The following is an 18159-nucleotide window of genomic DNA, read 5'->3' as shown; positions in this document are numbered from 1 at the left end:
TGAGGCCCGCGTACCACAAAAAAAAAAAAAAAAAAAAAAAAATGTTTCAAATTAGATGTAACAACATCTCCACGTAAATAGTTAACAAAAAGTTGCTCACTGTCATCCCAAAACTAAAAACAAGGGCCTTTGTATGTTTAGGTTGGTCTGCCCTATGCCCTTATTAACCTTCCAAAATTAATTTGAAACCTCTAACAGAAGCTGATTTAAAAAAGGATCCACTTTGAGCTTTTATAAAATGATAATTACAGAGGCCAAGGGTCTGGGACTTATATGCATCATTTTTATGGCCTGATTTACAGGAGGATAAGTTATCTTGGATATCATTGTTTCCTCCCTTTACATTTATTTTGAAGGTAGTATGTGAATAAGTCTACGGGGATGCTTGTCACATTACTGATTATATGATAAATATCAGAAATAATTAGGGGGAGGGAGAGGGATGGACTGGGAGATTGGGGTTGGTAGATGCAAACTATTACATTTAGAATGGATAAACAACAAGGTCCTACTGTATAGCACAGGGAACTATATCCAGTCTCCTGTGATAAACCATAATGGAAAAGAATATAAAAAAAGAATGTCTCTATGTGTATAACTGAGTCACTTTGCTGTAGAGCAGAGACTGGCACAACATTGTAAATTAACTATACTTCAATAAAAAATATAGTAAAAAAAAAAAGAAATGTTCAAAATTATGGAATTAAATAAATTTTAGTAATCCATATGGTAGAATATTATGCAGCCACTAAAAATGATGATGTAGAAATGTACTGACATGGAACAGTGATGAAGAACTAGGAAAAGAAAAAAGAACTAGTTACCAATAGCGCACATAAAATTATATATTTTTTGATGCATATATTTGTGGTAGGCAGCCTGTAAGACGACCCCAGTGATCCTCACCTCCTGGTATTCACGCTCTTATGTCATCCCTCCATCCCCCCTCCCCCCACAGTGTAACCAATAGGACATGCAGAATTGAAGGAGTGTGACTTCTGAGTCAAAGTATACACAATATTTCAGCTTCTGAATTCTTCTTGGATCAAACTCTCTGGGGGAGGCCAACTGCCACATCATTGAAGACACTCAAGCAGCCACGTGAGAGGTCCACCTAACAAAGAACTGAGGTCTCCTGCCAATACCAGCACCAAGCCAGGATGTTGAGTGTGCCTTCTTAGTAGCAGGTCCTCCAGCTCTAATCATGCCTTCAGATGACTACTTCTTGACTGTAACCTCATGAGAAATCCTCAAAGAATCTCATAAAACCTGAAGAAATCACCTTAGTTTTTTCTGATCCTGGCTCCATCAGTGGCAGGATTCATCCCCATGTTTCTTTGTTGAATGGAAGAGGCAAAGGAATTGTTTGGGTCGAGAAGATGGCCATGAGATTTGAGGGGTCACGGAAAGCCTTGCACTGTATCAAGGGCAGCCACTGTCTGAGGCATCGACCCTGTAGCAAGTCCCAGCAAAAGGTGCAGTATTCATTCTCTAGAAAGGGGAATAGTAAGCCCTTCAGCATCTGTCGTTACTTTGGTGTAGAATAATTGATCAAAAGACTCAGAAAGTATATCAGGGTGGTGTTTTGGAAGCCATGGTTTGTGAGGCCATTTTGAGGGAACAGAGGCAATGGGATAGTTTGTTGCAACCAAACTTCCCACAGAGCTGGGGATGAGAGAATGTAAAATGTAATTGAAGGCTCCCACTGAAGTGGAGCTGAGACGAAAGACACACTGAAAATGTGATACTGGATACAGTAAGACATGGGTCACTTCTTCTTGGGGCTTGACTGAATGTGGGATGTAGTTTGAGTTCAAATAGCTTACTGAGGGGGGAGATAATCATGGGTAACCTCTTTGATGTGCCTTGGCCTATTTTACTTTTTAAGCTGCTCAGGGCCAAATTCTAAATTTGAAGAAGGCTTTCTACGATAGAAGCTAAATCTTCTGTTTCTGTGGCATTTCTATGACAGCCTTGACTTTTAAAATGGAACCAAATGTCATTTGGAAAATGAGCCAACCCAGCACATCTCTGTTAACAACTTGAACTTCTATGCTCTTGGTCTGTCACTCTCCCTTCTAAAGTTTCGGTAATTTGAGATGGATGGAGACCTAGGTAATCCAGGGCTGACATGGAGTTGGAGGATGAGGCATCTAAGGGAGGAAAAGTTGATTGTCACACAGTCATGTTGTACAAGGAGCCCATGATGTAAAAATACAGGATGCCAAGTTTGGGAGGACAGTGGGGATGGGGAGAAATGTGTTGATTACTATTAGTGGAAAGGGTCCCTGGACACTGGCTGCTTTGTTACTTAGCTGGTCAGAAAGGCGTCTCCTCTCCCTAGGAATTGTGACCTTAGAGGCTGAGAAGTCAAAAACAAGCCTCCACAGTGGCATTCCATGGTGTTTCGCCAGCCTCCAGTGTATGTGGCCAGTGAGTCCAATGTCAGACTGTGGGGAACGCTTAGAGCTTGCCATTTGCTTAGGAAGTGAGCCGGTCTGTTTTGTTTGTTTGTTTGCGAAAACAGTTCGTGATGAATGTGTTTCTTCTCAATTTTAAATAGTTCTTCTGTGTTTTTAAGTCAGGGTAGAGGGAAGGTGGGAAATACTGATTTGCTACCTGAGGAAATGACTTAAATATAGGCATACATCCCTCCAATCAGCTGGACGTTTTATTGAAGATGAGCACCTTGGTAACTAAACCCCTTTAAACGGCTACCAAAGTTCGGTTATATGGACTGAATTACTTTAAAAGCTTGGGCTTATTTCTGTAGAACATAATTGATAAGAATTGAAGAAATTGAACTGCCCTTTAGAGTAATGTAAATTACAAACAAACACACAGAGCCTTAACAACAGCATTAGGAAAAACAACAAAACATCCAGCAAATAGGAAGATATTGGATTAAAGAGACTGAATTGAACATATATTTAATGTGCTCATTCCAAAAACCCCTTTAAAGTGATAGTAAAATACGTATTTTAAAGAAGAAACTACAAGGGCAATGAGTGTGGGTAATGTGGGTAAATGTGAACTGTCTTTATTATTGTATATCAAATATCTTTCGTACACCACTGGAAATCTTCATAGCCTTGGGGCAGGGCAAGAGACCCGAAAGATACTCATCCAAGGCACTCTGGGCCTTTCTGAGTGTACTGCAGAGGCTCTCCAGGGCCTGGAGACATAGCAAAAAAGATAGAGAAGAATCTCCTGAGGAACAAAAAGAACCATCTAGCAGTCCAAAAGGTTGGCAGTCTGGCTTTAAGCAGAGATGGATCTCCTCTGTCTAACACATGGGTGGCTGGACCGTACAGCACAAAGAGCTCCTCGGATTTTCTCCAGTGCGCAGATCTCAAACCCTGCTGGAGAGAAAGTCCTCATCCCTCCCTTAAAACATGTGGGGCTGAGGTGAGTGAATCTAGCTAAAGCTGCAACAAAGTACAACTGCAGATTAAACTGACTCGAGCCTCCACACTGATGGACTGGCACAAAAAGAGGTGTATGCTTTCCTGGAGGTAAATGTCAGTGAGTTATTATCTACTATTCTGTAACCCACAGTTGCTAGCATACAATCAGACTTGAAGAGCTATGTGAAGAAACAAGGAAATATGAACTATGGTTAAGTGAAGTCAATAGAAGCAGATCCAGAGATGTTCCAGATGTCAGAATTATCAGACAGGGACTTTAAAACAAGCAGGAAAAATATGTTACATGATCTAGTGGAAAAGATGAACAACTCTCCATGAATAGATGGAGAGTATCATCAGAGAGCTTGAAACTATAAAAAAAGAACCAAATGAAAATCTTACAGGTGAAAAAAGGATATCACAAATGAATGTATTCAGTATGTTTAACAGCAAAGTGGAAACAGTAAAGGGAAGGCAGGTGAACAGAAGTTATTCAAATTCAAATATAAAAAGAAAAAAGAGTGAAAAAATGAAACATAGGGCCCAAGATGTATGGGACAATATCAGATTGTCTATCAGACATGTAATTGATGTCCCAGGAGGAGAAAGAGAATAGGGCAGAAGAAATATAAAGAGGCAGTTGTTCCAAAATTGGTGGAAGACATCAACCCACAGATATAAAAAGATCAGAGAATCCCAAGAAGGATAAATACAACAAAATCTAAACAAAGGGCTATCAAAGTCAAATTCTGGTGAAAACCAAAGATAAAGATCTTAAAAGCAGGCAGAAAAAAATAGATGAACTATATACAGGGAACTGACTATAAACATTACAGGTGACTTCATAGAAACAGTGGGGGCCAGGAGAATGGAAAGTCATCTCTAAAGTGTTGGAGGAAAAAAATCTAGAATTTTTTTTTTTTTTTTTTTTAGCTGTACGTGGGCCTCTCACTGTTGTGGCCTCTCCCGTTGCGGAGCACAGGCTCCGGGCGCGGGGGTTTGCATACTCATGACCTGGGAGCTTAGTATCACAGGATGGGTACACATAGGACCATCCTTCCTCTTTTTTTTTTTTTGCGGTACGCGGGCCTCTCACTGTTGTGGCCTCTCCCGTTGCGGAGCCTGCGCTCCGCAACGGGAGAGGCCACAACAGTGAGAGGCCCGGTACCACAAAAAAAAAAAAAAAAAAAAAAAAATGTTTCAAATTAGATGTAACAACATCTCCACGTAAATAGTTAACAAAAAGTTGCTCACTGTCATCCCAAAACTAAAAACAAGGGCCTTTGTATGTTTAGGTTAGTCTGCCTTATGCCCTTATTAACATTCCAAAATTAATTTGAAACCTCTAACAGAAGCTGATTTAAAAAAGGATCCACTTTGAGCTTTTATAAAATGATAATTACAGAGGCCAAGGGTCTGGGACTTATATGCATCATTTTTATGGCCTGATTTACAGGAGGATAAGTTATCTTGGATATCATTGTTTCCTCCCTTTACATTTATTTTGAAGGTAGTATGTGAATAAGTCTACGGGGATGCTTGTCACATTACTGATTATATGATAAATATCAGAAATAATTAGGGGGAGGGAGAGGGATGGACTGGGAGATTGGGGTTGGTAGATGCAAACTATTACATTTAGAATGGATAAACAACAAGGTCCTACTGTATAGCACAGGGAATTATATCCAGTCTCCTGTGATAAACCATAATGGAAAAGAATATAAAAAAAGAATGTCTCTATGTGTATAACTGAGTCACTTTGCTGTAGAGCAGAGACTGGCACAACATTGTAAATTAACTATACTTCAATAAAAAATATAGTAAAAAAAAAAAGAAATGTTCAAAATTATGGAATTAAATAAATTTTAGTAATCCATATGGTAGAATATTATGCAGCCACTAAAAATGATGATGTAGAAATGTACTGACATGGAACAGTGATGAAGAACTAGGAAAAGAAAAAAGAACTAGTTACCAATAGCGCACATAAAATTATATATTTTTTGATGCATATATTTGTGGTAGGCAGCCTGTAAGACGACCCCAGTGATCCTCACCTCCTGGTATTCACGCTCTTATGTCATCCCTCCATCCCCCCTCCCCCCACAGTGTAACCAATAGGACATGCAGAATTGAAGGAGTGTGACTTCTGAGTCAAAGTATACACAATATTTCAGCTTCTGAATTCTTCTTGGATCAAACTCTCTGGGGGAGGCCAACTGCCACATCATTGAAGACACTCAAGCAGCCACGTGAGAGGTCCACCTAACAAAGAACTGAGGTCTCCTGCCAATACCAGCACCAAGCCAGGATGTTGAGTGTGCCTTCTTAGTAGCAGGTCCTCCAGCTCTAATCATGCCTTCAGATGACTACTTCTTGACTGTAACCTCATGAGAAATCCTCAAAGAATCTCATAAAACCTGAAGAAATCACCTTAGTTTTTTCTGATCCTGGCTCCATCAGTGGCAGGATTCATCCCCATGTTTCTTTGTTGAATGGAAGAGGCAAAGGAATTGTTTGGGTCGAGAAGATGGCCATGAGATTTGAGGGGTCACGGAAAGCCTTGCACTGTATCAAGGGCAGCCACTGTCTGAGGCATCGACCCTGTAGCAAGTCCCAGCAAAAGGTGCAGTATTCATTCTCTAGAAAGGGGAATAGTAAGCCCTTCAGCATCTGTCGTTACTTTGGTGTAGAATAATTGATCAAAAGACTCAGAAAGTATATCAGGGTGGTGTTTTGGAAGCCATGGTTTGTGAGGCCATTTTGAGGGAACAGAGGCAATGGGATAGTTTGTTGCAACCAAACTTCCCACAGAGCTGGGGATGAGAGAATGTAAAATGTAATTGAAGGCTCCCACTGAAGTGGAGCTGAGACGAAAGACACACTGAAAATGTGATACTGGATACAGTAAGACATGGGTCACTTCTTCTTGGGGCTTGACTGAATGTGGGATGTAGTTTGAGTTCAAATAGCTTACTGAGGGGGGAGATAATCATGGGTAACCTCTTTGATGTGCCTTGGCCTATTTTACTTTTTAAGCTGCTCAGGGCCAAATTCTAAATTTGAAGAAGGCTTTCTACGATAGAAGCTAAATCTTCTGTTTCTGTGGCATTTCTATGACAGCCTTGACTTTTAAAATGGAACCAAATGTCATTTGGAAAATGAGCCAACCCAGCACATCTCTGTTAACAACTTGAACTTCTATGCTCTTGGTCTGTCACTCTCCCTTCTAAAGTTTCGGTAATTTGAGATGGATGGAGACCTAGGTGATCCAGGGCTGACATGGAGTTGGAGGATGAGGCATCTAAGGGAGGAAAAGTTGATTGTCACACAGTCATGTTGTACAAGGAGCCCATGATGTAAAAATACAGGATGCCAAGTTTGGGAGGACAGTGGGGATGGGGAGAAATGTGTTGATTACTATTAGTGGAAAGGGTCCCTGGACACTGGCTGCTTTGTTACTTAGCTGGTCAGAAAGGCGTCTCCTCTCCCTAGGAATTGTGACCTTAGAGGCTGAGAAGTCAAAAACAAGCCTCCACAGTGGCATTCCATGGTGTTTCGCCAGCCTCCAGTGTATGTGGCCAGTGAGTCCAATGTCAGACTGTGGGGAACGCTTAGAGCTTGCCATTTGCTTAGGAAGTGAGCCGGTCTGTTTTGTTTGTTTGTTTGCGAAAACAGTTCGTGATGAATGTGTTTCTTCTCAATTTTAAATAGTTCTTCTGTGTTTTTAAGTCAGGGTAGAGGGAAGGTGGGAAATACTGATTTGCTACCTGAGGAAATGACTTAAATATAGGCATACATCCCTCCAATCAGCTGGACGTTTTATTGAAGATGAGCACCTTGGTAACTAAACCCCTTTAAACGGCTACCAAAGTTCGGTTATATGGACTGAATTACTTTAAAAGCTTGGGCTTATTTCTGTAGAACATAATTGATAAGAATTGAAGAAATTGAACTGCCCTTTAGAGTAATGTAAATTACAAACAAACACACAGAGCCTTAACAACAGCATTAGGAAAAACAACAAAACATCCAGCAAATAGGAAGATATTGGATTAAAGAGACTGAATTGAACATATATTTAATGTGCTCATTCCAAAAACCCCTTTAAAGTGATAGTAAAATACGTATTTTAAAGAAGAAACTACAAGGGCAATGAGTGTGGGTAATGTGGGTAAATGTGAACTGTCTTTATTATTGTATATCAAATATCTTTCGTACACCACTGGAAATCTTCATAGCCTTGGGGCAGGGCAAGAGACCCGAAAGATACTCATCCAAGGCACTCTGGGCCTTTCTGAGTGTACTGCAGAGGCTCTCCAGGGCCTGGAGACATAGCAAAAAAGATAGAGAAGAATCTCCTGAGGAACAAAAAGAACCATCTAGCAGTCCAAAAGGTTGGCAGTCTGGCTTTAAGCAGAGATGGATCTCCTCTGTCTAACACATGGGTGGCTGGACCGTACAGCACAAAGAGCTCCTCGGATTTTCTCCAGTGCGCAGATCTCAAACCCTGCTGGAGAGAAAGTCCTCATCCCTCCCTTAAAACATGTGGGGCTGAGGTGAGTGAATCTAGCTAAAGCTGCAACAAAGTACAACTGCAGATTAAACTGACTCGAGCCTCCACACTGATGGACTGGCACAAAAAGAGGTGTATGCTTTCCTGGAGGTAAATGTCAGTGAGTTATTATCTACTATTCTGTAACCCACAGTTGCTAGCATACAATCAGACTTGAAGAGCTATGTGAAGAAACAAGGAAATATGAACTATGGTTAAGTGAAGTCAATAGAAGCAGATCCAGAGATGTTCCAGATGTCAGAATTATCAGACAGGGACTTTAAAACAAGCAGGAAAAATATGTTACATGATCTAGTGGAAAAGATGAACAACTCTCCATGAATAGATGGAGAGTATCATCAGAGAGCTTGAAACTATAAAAAAAGAACCAAATGAAAATCTTACAGGTGAAAAAAGGATATCACAAATGAATGTATTCAGTATGTTTAACAGCAAAGTGGAAACAGTAAAGGGAAGGCAGGTGAATAGAAGTTATTCAAATTCAAATATAAAAAGAAAAAAGAGTGAAAAAATGAAACATAGGGCCCAAGATGTATGGGACAATATCAGATTGTCTATCAGACATGTAATTGATGTCCCAGGAGGAGAAAGAGAATAGGGCAGAAGAAATATAAAGAGGCAGTTGTTCCAAAATTGGTGGAAGACATCAACCCACAGATATAAAAAGATCAGAGAATCCCAAGAAGGATAAATACAACAAAATCTAAACAAAGGGCTATCAAAGTCAAATTCTGGTGAAAACCAAAGATAAAGATCTTAAAAGCAGGCAGAAAAAAATAGATGAACTATATACAGGGAACTGACTATAAACATTACAGGTGACTTCATAGAAACAGTGGGGGCCAGGAGAATGGAAAGTCATCTCTAAAGTGTTGGAGGAAAAAAATCTAGAATTTTTTTTTTTTTTTTTTTTAGCTGTACGTGGGCCTCTCACTGTTGTGGCCTCTCCCGTTGCGGAGCACAGGCTCCGGACGCGGAGGCTCAGCGGCCATGGCTCACGGGCCCAGCCGCTCCGTGGCATGTGGGATCTTCCCGGACCGGGGCACGAACCCATGTCCCCTGCATCAGCAGGCGGACTCTCAACCACTGTGCCACCAGGGAAGCCTAGAATTATTTTTTAAAAAATATAAAATTATATACCAGTGAAAATATCCTTCAGAAATTAATACAAAATAAAGACGTTTCAAACAGACAAAAGATGAGAGAATTCACCTCCACAGACCTTCACTGAAAGAAATGCCATAAGAGGGTATTCATGTTGAGGAGAAACAATACCAGACCAATTTTTCAGGAAGAAATGAAGAGCATCAGAATAAATATGTGGGTAAATGTGAACTGTCTTTATTATTGTATATAAATTCAGTGTATTTAATAATGTAACGAGGGTTTACAGTATACGTCAAAAACATAAGAGCACAAAGAGCAAAAGAGAGGAAAAATGGAAATGTTATAAGCAATACTGCTTATGAAGTAGTATATTATTTAAAGGTAACTATAATTTAAGTATACATATTGTAATTTCTGGAGCAATCACTAAAAAAATTGAAAGATATACAGTAAGATAAGAGGTAAAATTAAATGCTAAAATATTCACAATTCACCCAATAGAAAGGTGAAAAAAGAGTAAAAGAACAAAAATGGATACAAAAGGAAAATGCTAATGTGGCAGACTTAATCCAATCATATCCACAATTACATTACATTTAAATGGAGTAAGCACTCTAATTAAAAAGCCAAGATAATCAGACTGGATTGGAAAAAAAAAAGCCAAGACCTAACTTCATTTGGTTTATAAGAAAAACACAGTTTTAATGTGGAGACACAGACAAGTGAAAGTAAACGGGTTGAACAAGATATTCAGTGCTAATACTGAGCATAACAGAACATCAGTACAGATCCTATAGACATTAAAATGGTAATAAAGGATTATTTTACACAACTTTATGCCAATAAATTTGATAACTTAGATGAAATTTAAAAATTCATTGAAAACAGTTTACTGAAATTGATAAAAGAATAATTTAAAGAGTAATACCAATCTTGCAAAAACTCCTTCAGAAAATAGATTTCTCAACTTCTTTTATGAAGCCAGTATAATAACCCTGATAACAAAAATGCCAGACATCATAAAAAAGAAAAAATTATTAAATCTTTCATGAACTTAGATGTAAATATTCTTCACAAAATATTCATAAATTATATCCATCAATATATTTTAAAAATGATATATAATGAGCAAGTGGAGTTTATCCCAGGAAAGGAAAGTTGGTTTAAGATTTAAAATCTGTCAGTGTAATTTACCACACTAACACAATAAGGGAGAAATATCATATGATGATCTCAAGTGAGGCAGAAAAACAAATCTGACAAAATTCAATGCTCATTAGTGATTAAAAACATACATAAAACCTGAAATAGAAGGCAGCATGCTTCGTCTGGTAAAGGGCTCAGAAATTGATAACATTAGGTGCCTTTGAAAATGAAGATAGGATTAAAAATGAAGAGTTATTTAAAGTTTGTTGAAAAAGCAGTTAAGCCTTAGATCTCCTCACCAACTCCATGCATTACAGTGACAGCCCCCTGCTCCCCCAGCAGAAGTTTTGAGGTTTGTTCTCTGTAGCAAGAAGACTGTGGACTATGGGAAGTTGGGCACAATTGAAGGTAGACATTTAGTGAAAATTTGAGGTGAATTTTGAAACCTCTTTAACTCTTTTTACTCATTCTCTTCCTAGAATGCTGACAGCCATCTTTAGATTCTTTAGACAAGAGATTAGAAGATCTCTAATGACTCCAACTAGCCTAAGAGACCAGTCCTAAAGATATTGGCATTAAGGTTTTCCCAAAGAGATGGCCTGGGCAGAATACCATTTATAGTATCCTGATAAAAACCACAGTCAGCAAGTCTCACCCATTTGCACAGATTTTCCAGTTTTTAAGAAATATCCCATTATTAAATATGAAGAAACAATTAAGGACTAGTAAACATCTGAGAAAGCCTATAAACCAAAATAACAGAACAATTGGGAAGACATAGAGATTATCCAGAAAGATGAAAATTTAAAAAAAACCCAAAGACCTATTACTAATATCCTCTGAGGTAGAATAGGGTTCATGAAATAAGAAGAAGGTGTTATTTTTAAAAAATGATTAGAGAACAAGAAACACCTCTTGGAAATTAAAAGTATGGTATATAAATGAAAACTCAATAGAAAGTTGGAAAATAAAGTTGAGAAATTTCTTTAAAAATAAAGGAACAACAAAAAAAAACCCACAGAAAAATACAGATGAAATAAATGAGAGAAAATGCAAGAAAATTATGAGACTCCCCCATTAGATCCTACATTTGAATAATAGGAATTCTAGGAAAGAATGGCAAAAATATGGCATATCATTGCCAAATTTCATAACATTGAGGATAAAGAAAAAACTTACAAGCTTTCAGAGAGAAAGAGAAAAAAAAGTCACATATCAAGAATCAAGAATCAGATTTCACAGCACCACCAGAAGCTGGAAGACAGTGGTACAATATCTTCAAATTTTTGAAAGAGTATATTTTCCCACCTAGATTTCTATACCTAACCAAATGATCAATAAAGGCGGGTAAACCAAGGACGTTTTCAGACCTTCAGGGGCTCAGAAAAATCATGTCCCATGCATCCTTTCCCAGGAGGCCATTGGATAATGTGTTCCACAAAAATAAGGGCATAAAGACACAGGATCCAGGAAGAGAGAGGTGAAAGGCATTTTGAATAGTTTGACGAAATGAGACCCTAGGAAGAAAGTGTGGAGCAGATCTAGTGTAGCAGTTAAGAAAATGCCAGGAGAGAACAATTCAAGTAAAGGAAAAGGTAGAACACCCCTGTGTGTATGATTAAGTAGAGAACAGATTTAGACTATTGAGGGAGAAATTGGGCTGGAATACATAGAAAACTAAGCAAAAAAGAAAATCATTGCTTTACAGAAAACAAAAAATTGTGCAAGAAAGGAAAAATAAGGATAGTATTCTATATGTTCATAGCTCAGCTTATGAATAGCATTGCCATTGTCATCACAATGCAAACCCTGAGTATTGATCTAAACAAAAGCATATTGTGATTATACTGAGAGTAGCATAGGACAGAGTTTGTGTGTATGTGGGTGATGGTGGTAGTAGTGTGTGTATGATGAAGGAATGGGAGATGGTGAGTAAGAGCTAAATCCTCATCTTCTATAGATAATGCCTAAAACTGAAAATTCAACAAGTAGGAAATATAAGCATGTTACTTAGATGTATAGAGGTGAATAACAAAAGAAACAGCTAAAATAGTTGGAAGTGGTTGCTTTTGAGAAGGAGATGAGGTGGGTAGAGTATAGGAGAATGCTGTTTTTGATAATATCTCATAGAATTGTGTGATTCTGTAAGTTATGTACAAATCTAATTTTGATGAAAATAATAACAAAATTTGAAAATGAGAAAATTATGCTATACCCATCTTTAAAAAGCTGATGGCAGACTAGGGAGTGGGGCCAGATTGGGGAGATGGGACCAGTCCATTTTACATGGATAATTGCAGACTCAGAACACTGGGAAGGAGAAATCTGGGAGCCTTTGGGTGAGGGGCAGTTAACCCTAGATATGGCATAGTGTTTATACCTACGCATTACCACTGTCCAGTTTAAATCTAATTCAATCCACGTTTATAATTTAACACTTTTGGAAGCCACATTAAAATAAGTAAAAAGGAAATAATAAAATAATTTAAATACTGTATTTTGTTTAATCCAATATGTCCAAACTGTGATCTTTTCAACATATTATAAATATAAAAATTATTAATGAAATGTTTTCATTCTTAGTAGTCTTTTTTGTTTTGTTTTTTGGTTTTTTGTGGTACGCGGGCCTCTCACTGTTGTGGCCTCTCCCGTTGCGGAGCACAGGCTCCGGACGCACAGGCTCAGTGGCCATGGCTCACGGGCCCAGCCACTCCGCGGCATGTGGGATCTTCCCGGACCGGGGCACGAACCCGTGTCCCCTGCATTGGCAGGCAGACTCTCAACCACTGCGCCACCAGGGAAGCCCTCTTAGTAGTCTTTGAAAGCTGGTTTTTTACTTTTGACACATCTCAATTCAGATGCTAAATTTTTTATCAGAAATACTTGATCTGTGTTTAGAGTTCATAAAATTTACAGTTGAAAAAAATTCGCATACCCAAGTTGTCCCAAACATACTTTAAAATTTTCCAGTAACTGAAGTGAGTACCAAAAAATTATTTCCCTTTAATGTTCACATTTGTATTTATAAAACTGGTTCATCTTTTTGCTTCAAAGAAGTGATTCAACTTTGAAGCAAAACCTTATCGATTTTAAAACTACATCTGTTTGGGGCTTCCCTGGTGGCACAGTGGTTAAGAATCCGCCTGCCAATGCTGGGGACATGGGTTCGAGCCCTGGTCCGGGAAGGTCCCACATGCCGTGGCGCAACTAAGCCCGTGCACCACAACTACTGAGCCTGTGCGCCTAGAGCCCATGCTCCACAATAAGAGGAACCACCGCAATGAGAAACCCGTGCACTGCAAGGAAGAGTAGCCCCCGCTTGCCGCAACTAGAGAAGGCCCGCACGCAGCAACAAAAACCCAACGCAGCCAAAAATAATAAAATAAATAAATTTATTTAAAAAAAAAACTATATCTGTTCAAGTTACGTAAATTCACTAACTCTAATATCAACTCAGTATTATTAACATTGAATTCAAAGGAGTATTGCATAAATTGAAAAGCAATTCTAAATGTATCAATATTAACACAGTGATGATCACGTTTTTCTTAGTTTTAGTTGAGAAAGCACTAATCACACTGCCATTTTTTTCCTTTAATTATTGACTGTGAGAAGCATTTCTTTTATTTCAAAAGAAATACTGAACTCAAGTTACCAGTACTGTATATCTTTGTAAAATTCATCTACAACTCAAGTAATGAGTGTTGGGAAAGAATACACAATTATTTAATTCATTGTCTATTTAATTGTCTTCTCATTGTAATGAAGCAAAAGGGAAACATTAGTCCCTTGTTTTAAAATTCTGATAAACCCAAAATATTGACCTCATAGCTGGGCCATCATCTGTCTTTTTTTTTTTTTTGCTTAGGTTGATTCTGGGCTCTCTGTTCTGTTCCACTGGTCTTTGTGTCTTTTTTTAATACTGGTACAATACAGTTTTGATTACTATATGTTTGTAATATAATTTTAAAAAATTTTATTGAGGTATAGTTGATTTACAATGTGTTTAATTTCCACTGTACAGCGAAGTGACTCAGTTATACATATATATATTCTTTTTCATATTCTTTTCCATTATGGTTTATCACAGGACATTGAATATAGTTCCCTGTGCTATACAGTAGGACTTTGTTGTTTATCCATCCTATATATAATAGTTTGCATCTGCTAATCCCAAACTCCCAGTCCTTCCCTCCCCCACCCCCATCTGTCTTGATAGAAACTAATTTTTTCTTATCTATCTGAAACTCTTCTTTGACATTTATAAAACATCCAAAACTACCTTGACACTGAGTCTGATTTTTTTTTAGGTCATGAATAGACAACATTTTAAGTAAATTTGAAAGTTTGTCAAGACAAAAGTATACCCAAAGTATTAACTGGGTAGTGTCTCTTACATTATATAACTTATCTAAAAGCTTTAAAAAAAAGTACATGCAATTTTTCATATTTTGAATCAATTGATCTTTGACATTGTTAGAAGGTCTTACATTCTATAGGCACTTGTTCGGTGGCTTAGTTGAAATTTCTCACTTTTTGTAAAATAACTTTTGGTCTTGGCTTCACAATTTTCTAAAAACTACCATAACTGAAATAACTTCTTTTACCATTACTCTGTCTAAACATGATTTTCCTTTTCTGTAGAAGAATTCAAGCCATTTTTGAGTTGGCCAAAATTACAAGCTCAGCTCTTGTTAAAAATTATTTGAGAAATTTTGGTTGGACATTTAATTGATTTCATATAACTTACTTCTTCAGTTCTTTTTTTAGCTGTTGAGAGGAAACACCAAATATTTCGTGTGTTTGCTTTAAATGGCTCTTAGTATTGTCCACTTTATTATCTTTTTTAAGTGTTCATTTAATTGGTTGCACTCAGTCTTAGTTGCGGCATGCGGGCTCCTTAGTTGTGGCATGCGAACTCTTAGTTGCAGCATGTATGTGGGATCTAGTTCCCTGACCAGGGATCAAACCCGGGCCCCCTGCATTGGGAGCATGGAGTCTTATCCATTGTGCCACCAGGGGAGTCTCTTAAAATCTTTTTTACAGAACAGATTTTTTTGTTTTCCCTGTAGCAGCCAACTGCAGTTGCCACATTTGAAATTTGGAGCATACCTTCTTCCAGTATCTTCTATTCTTCATGTTCTAGGCATAGTACTAACTTCTGCACCTCCACTCAATTCCATATCAGGAGTGTGACTTCATTTTCCATTTTATTTTTTTCTTCCAGTTTTATTGAGATATAGTTGATATACCACACTGTATAAGTTGAAAGTGTACAGTTAATGATTTTATTTATATATGTCGCAAAGTGATTATCACAATAAGTTTAGTGAACATCCATCATCTCATATAGACACAACATTAAAGAAATGGAAGATAATTTTTTTTCTTGTGATGAGAACTCTTAGGATTTATTCTCTTAACTTTCCTGTGTAACATACAGCAGTGTTAATTATATTTGTCATGTTGTACATTACATCCCTAGTACTTATTTACCTTGTAACTGGAAGTTTGCACCTTTTGACTGCCTTCATCCACTTCTCCCTTCCCTCACTCCCTACCCCCACCTCTGGTAACCACAAATCTGATCTCTCTTTCTATGAGTTTGTTTTTTTGTTTGTTTTTTAAAAATTTATTTATTTTATTTATTTATTTTTGGCTGCGTTGGGTCCCCGTTGATGTGCACGGGCCTTCTCTAGTTGCGACGAGTAGGGGCCACTCTTCACTGTGGGTGCGGGCCTCTCACTGGAGTGGCTTCTCCTGTTGTGGAGCACGGGCTCCGGGCACCCCTGCGCCAGTAGTTGTGGCACGCGGGCCCAGTCGCTCCGCAACATGTGGGATCCTCCCAGACCAGTGCTCGAACCCGTGTCCCCTGCATCGGCAGGCGGACTCTTCAACCACTGCGCCACCAGGGAAGTCCCTATGAGTTTGTTTTTGAAGAATAATTGACTTACAACATTACGTTAGTTCCTGTTATACAACATAGTGATTCAATATTTCTCTTCATTTCAAATTGATCACAGTGATGGGTCTAGTTATAGTATGTCACCATAGAAAGATATTATGTGATTTGACTATATTCCCCACACTCTACATTTCATACCGGTGACTCATTTATTTTGCAACGGAAGTTCCATTTTCAGTTTTAAAATTTGTCCATACTTACTTTTTTTTTAACTATAAACAATTTAATTATATTATAATTAAAATTCCAATTTCATTACCAATTATGATTTATATAGTTGTCACTATAACTTGAGGTGTCTGCATTTTATATTTTGTATTCAAATAAACACGTTATAATGTTACATAATTGCATAGACCAAAAAAATCACTTGAATCAATCAGTATGTCCACTGGCTGGATCAGTGACAGTGTTTATGTGTACCATTAGAAATGATGCTGGTGCCTGATACGCACACAACATAATAATACTGTATCGTATGTGATGCAATAATTAAAGTGTATTCCTACCATGATGCTAAAGTTGTATTTACCAGAAAAATTTTACACTGCTTCAGTTTTTACATTTAAATCTAAATTAATTAAAATTAAATTTAATTAAAACTTTGATTTCATCATCGAAGTAGCTGTATTTCAAGTGCTCAGTAGCCACAGATGTCTAAGGGCTGCCTTCTTGGACAGCACAGCCAGGGACAGCAAGGGAATGAGAACTTATTATTAGGGAACCAGGCATTTTGTTAGGCACTTTCAAAGACATGATCTCAAAACAGTCCCATGTGTTATCTACCTTTTACATAAGGAGACAAGCTCACTGAGATTCAGTCATTTGTGCAAGGTGGGACAGTTAGAGAAGGAGCTGGAAGGACAGCTGTTAGTCTAAACCCAAAGCCCTTGTGTGTGCCGTGCTGATGTGGCCATTGCTGGTTGTAATGGTATACACCACTGAGCAAGAGATCAGGATGCTTCCCTTATCTCCCCACCTCCCTGTAAAGTTTGCAGGCCTCTAATTGTTTTAGCAAGTTTGTATGAATGAATTTATTCAAGAATATTTGTCACCTATGGGCCAGGCACTATTCTAGTGAACAAAAGCCAGCGTCCCTGCATGCATGGAGTTTATGAGCTTATGCGAAAGGAACAGAAAATTACAAAACACAAACAAAAAACGACACTTTCAGTGAGATTGTCTTCTCCAGTTTAAACTTTGTGGGCTTGTTTAACATGAATCTCTCAAAGTGACAGTGCTTTTTTTGATTTTAGAATGGGGACAAGGTACCTTTCTCGGCAGTAATTTTGCCAAGGGCAGTCATGCAAAAATTGCTTACTTGGAGCCCTGGCTTTTGGATGTGAGGTAATTACCTCCACTTCTGGGTAATTATGTTCATTCCTGTTTGTCCATTGTTATTCTTGGGGCTACTGTGGTCCAGCGTCTCAGTAAAAGTGGGCACCTGGGCAAAGGGTCACATGGTGAAACTTGAAGGGCAGCCTCCTCCTAGATGAAGAACATCAGACTGAAAAGGGAACTTTTCTTTTCCTTCTAGGGAAGCCCAGTTGGTGATCCCTGTACTAAGGTACTGATTTGATGAGCAAACCATGATCTTACAATGTATCGTACTTACGGCTTATTTTCAGACTATTGCAAAAGCTACAAGAAATGAAGTTTCCTGTGTCTGAGTGATTCAGTCAGCCCCCCAAAACTCTACCACCTGTGTTTCAGGAGGTGGACGGGGGGCATGGGCAAGGGGGCGGGGGCTGGGTCTTCAAGGGTAAAGATTTATGCAAACGAAAGGGTTTGTCTTCAACACAGCCTCAGGGAAGATAATGCTTACAGAGTATTTTATTTTTTATTTTATTTTATTTGTAACATCTTTATTGGAGTATAATTGCTTTACAATGGTGTGTTAGTTTCTGCTTTATAACAAAGTGAATCAGTTATACATATACATATATCCCCATATT

The sequence above is a fragment of the Physeter macrocephalus genome, chromosome 11 (genome assembly GCF_002837175.3).
Source record: "Physeter macrocephalus isolate SW-GA chromosome 11, ASM283717v5, whole genome shotgun sequence".
Classification (NCBI taxonomy): domain Eukaryota; kingdom Metazoa; phylum Chordata; class Mammalia; order Artiodactyla; family Physeteridae; genus Physeter; species Physeter macrocephalus.
This window is presented reverse-complemented; position numbering follows the sequence as displayed.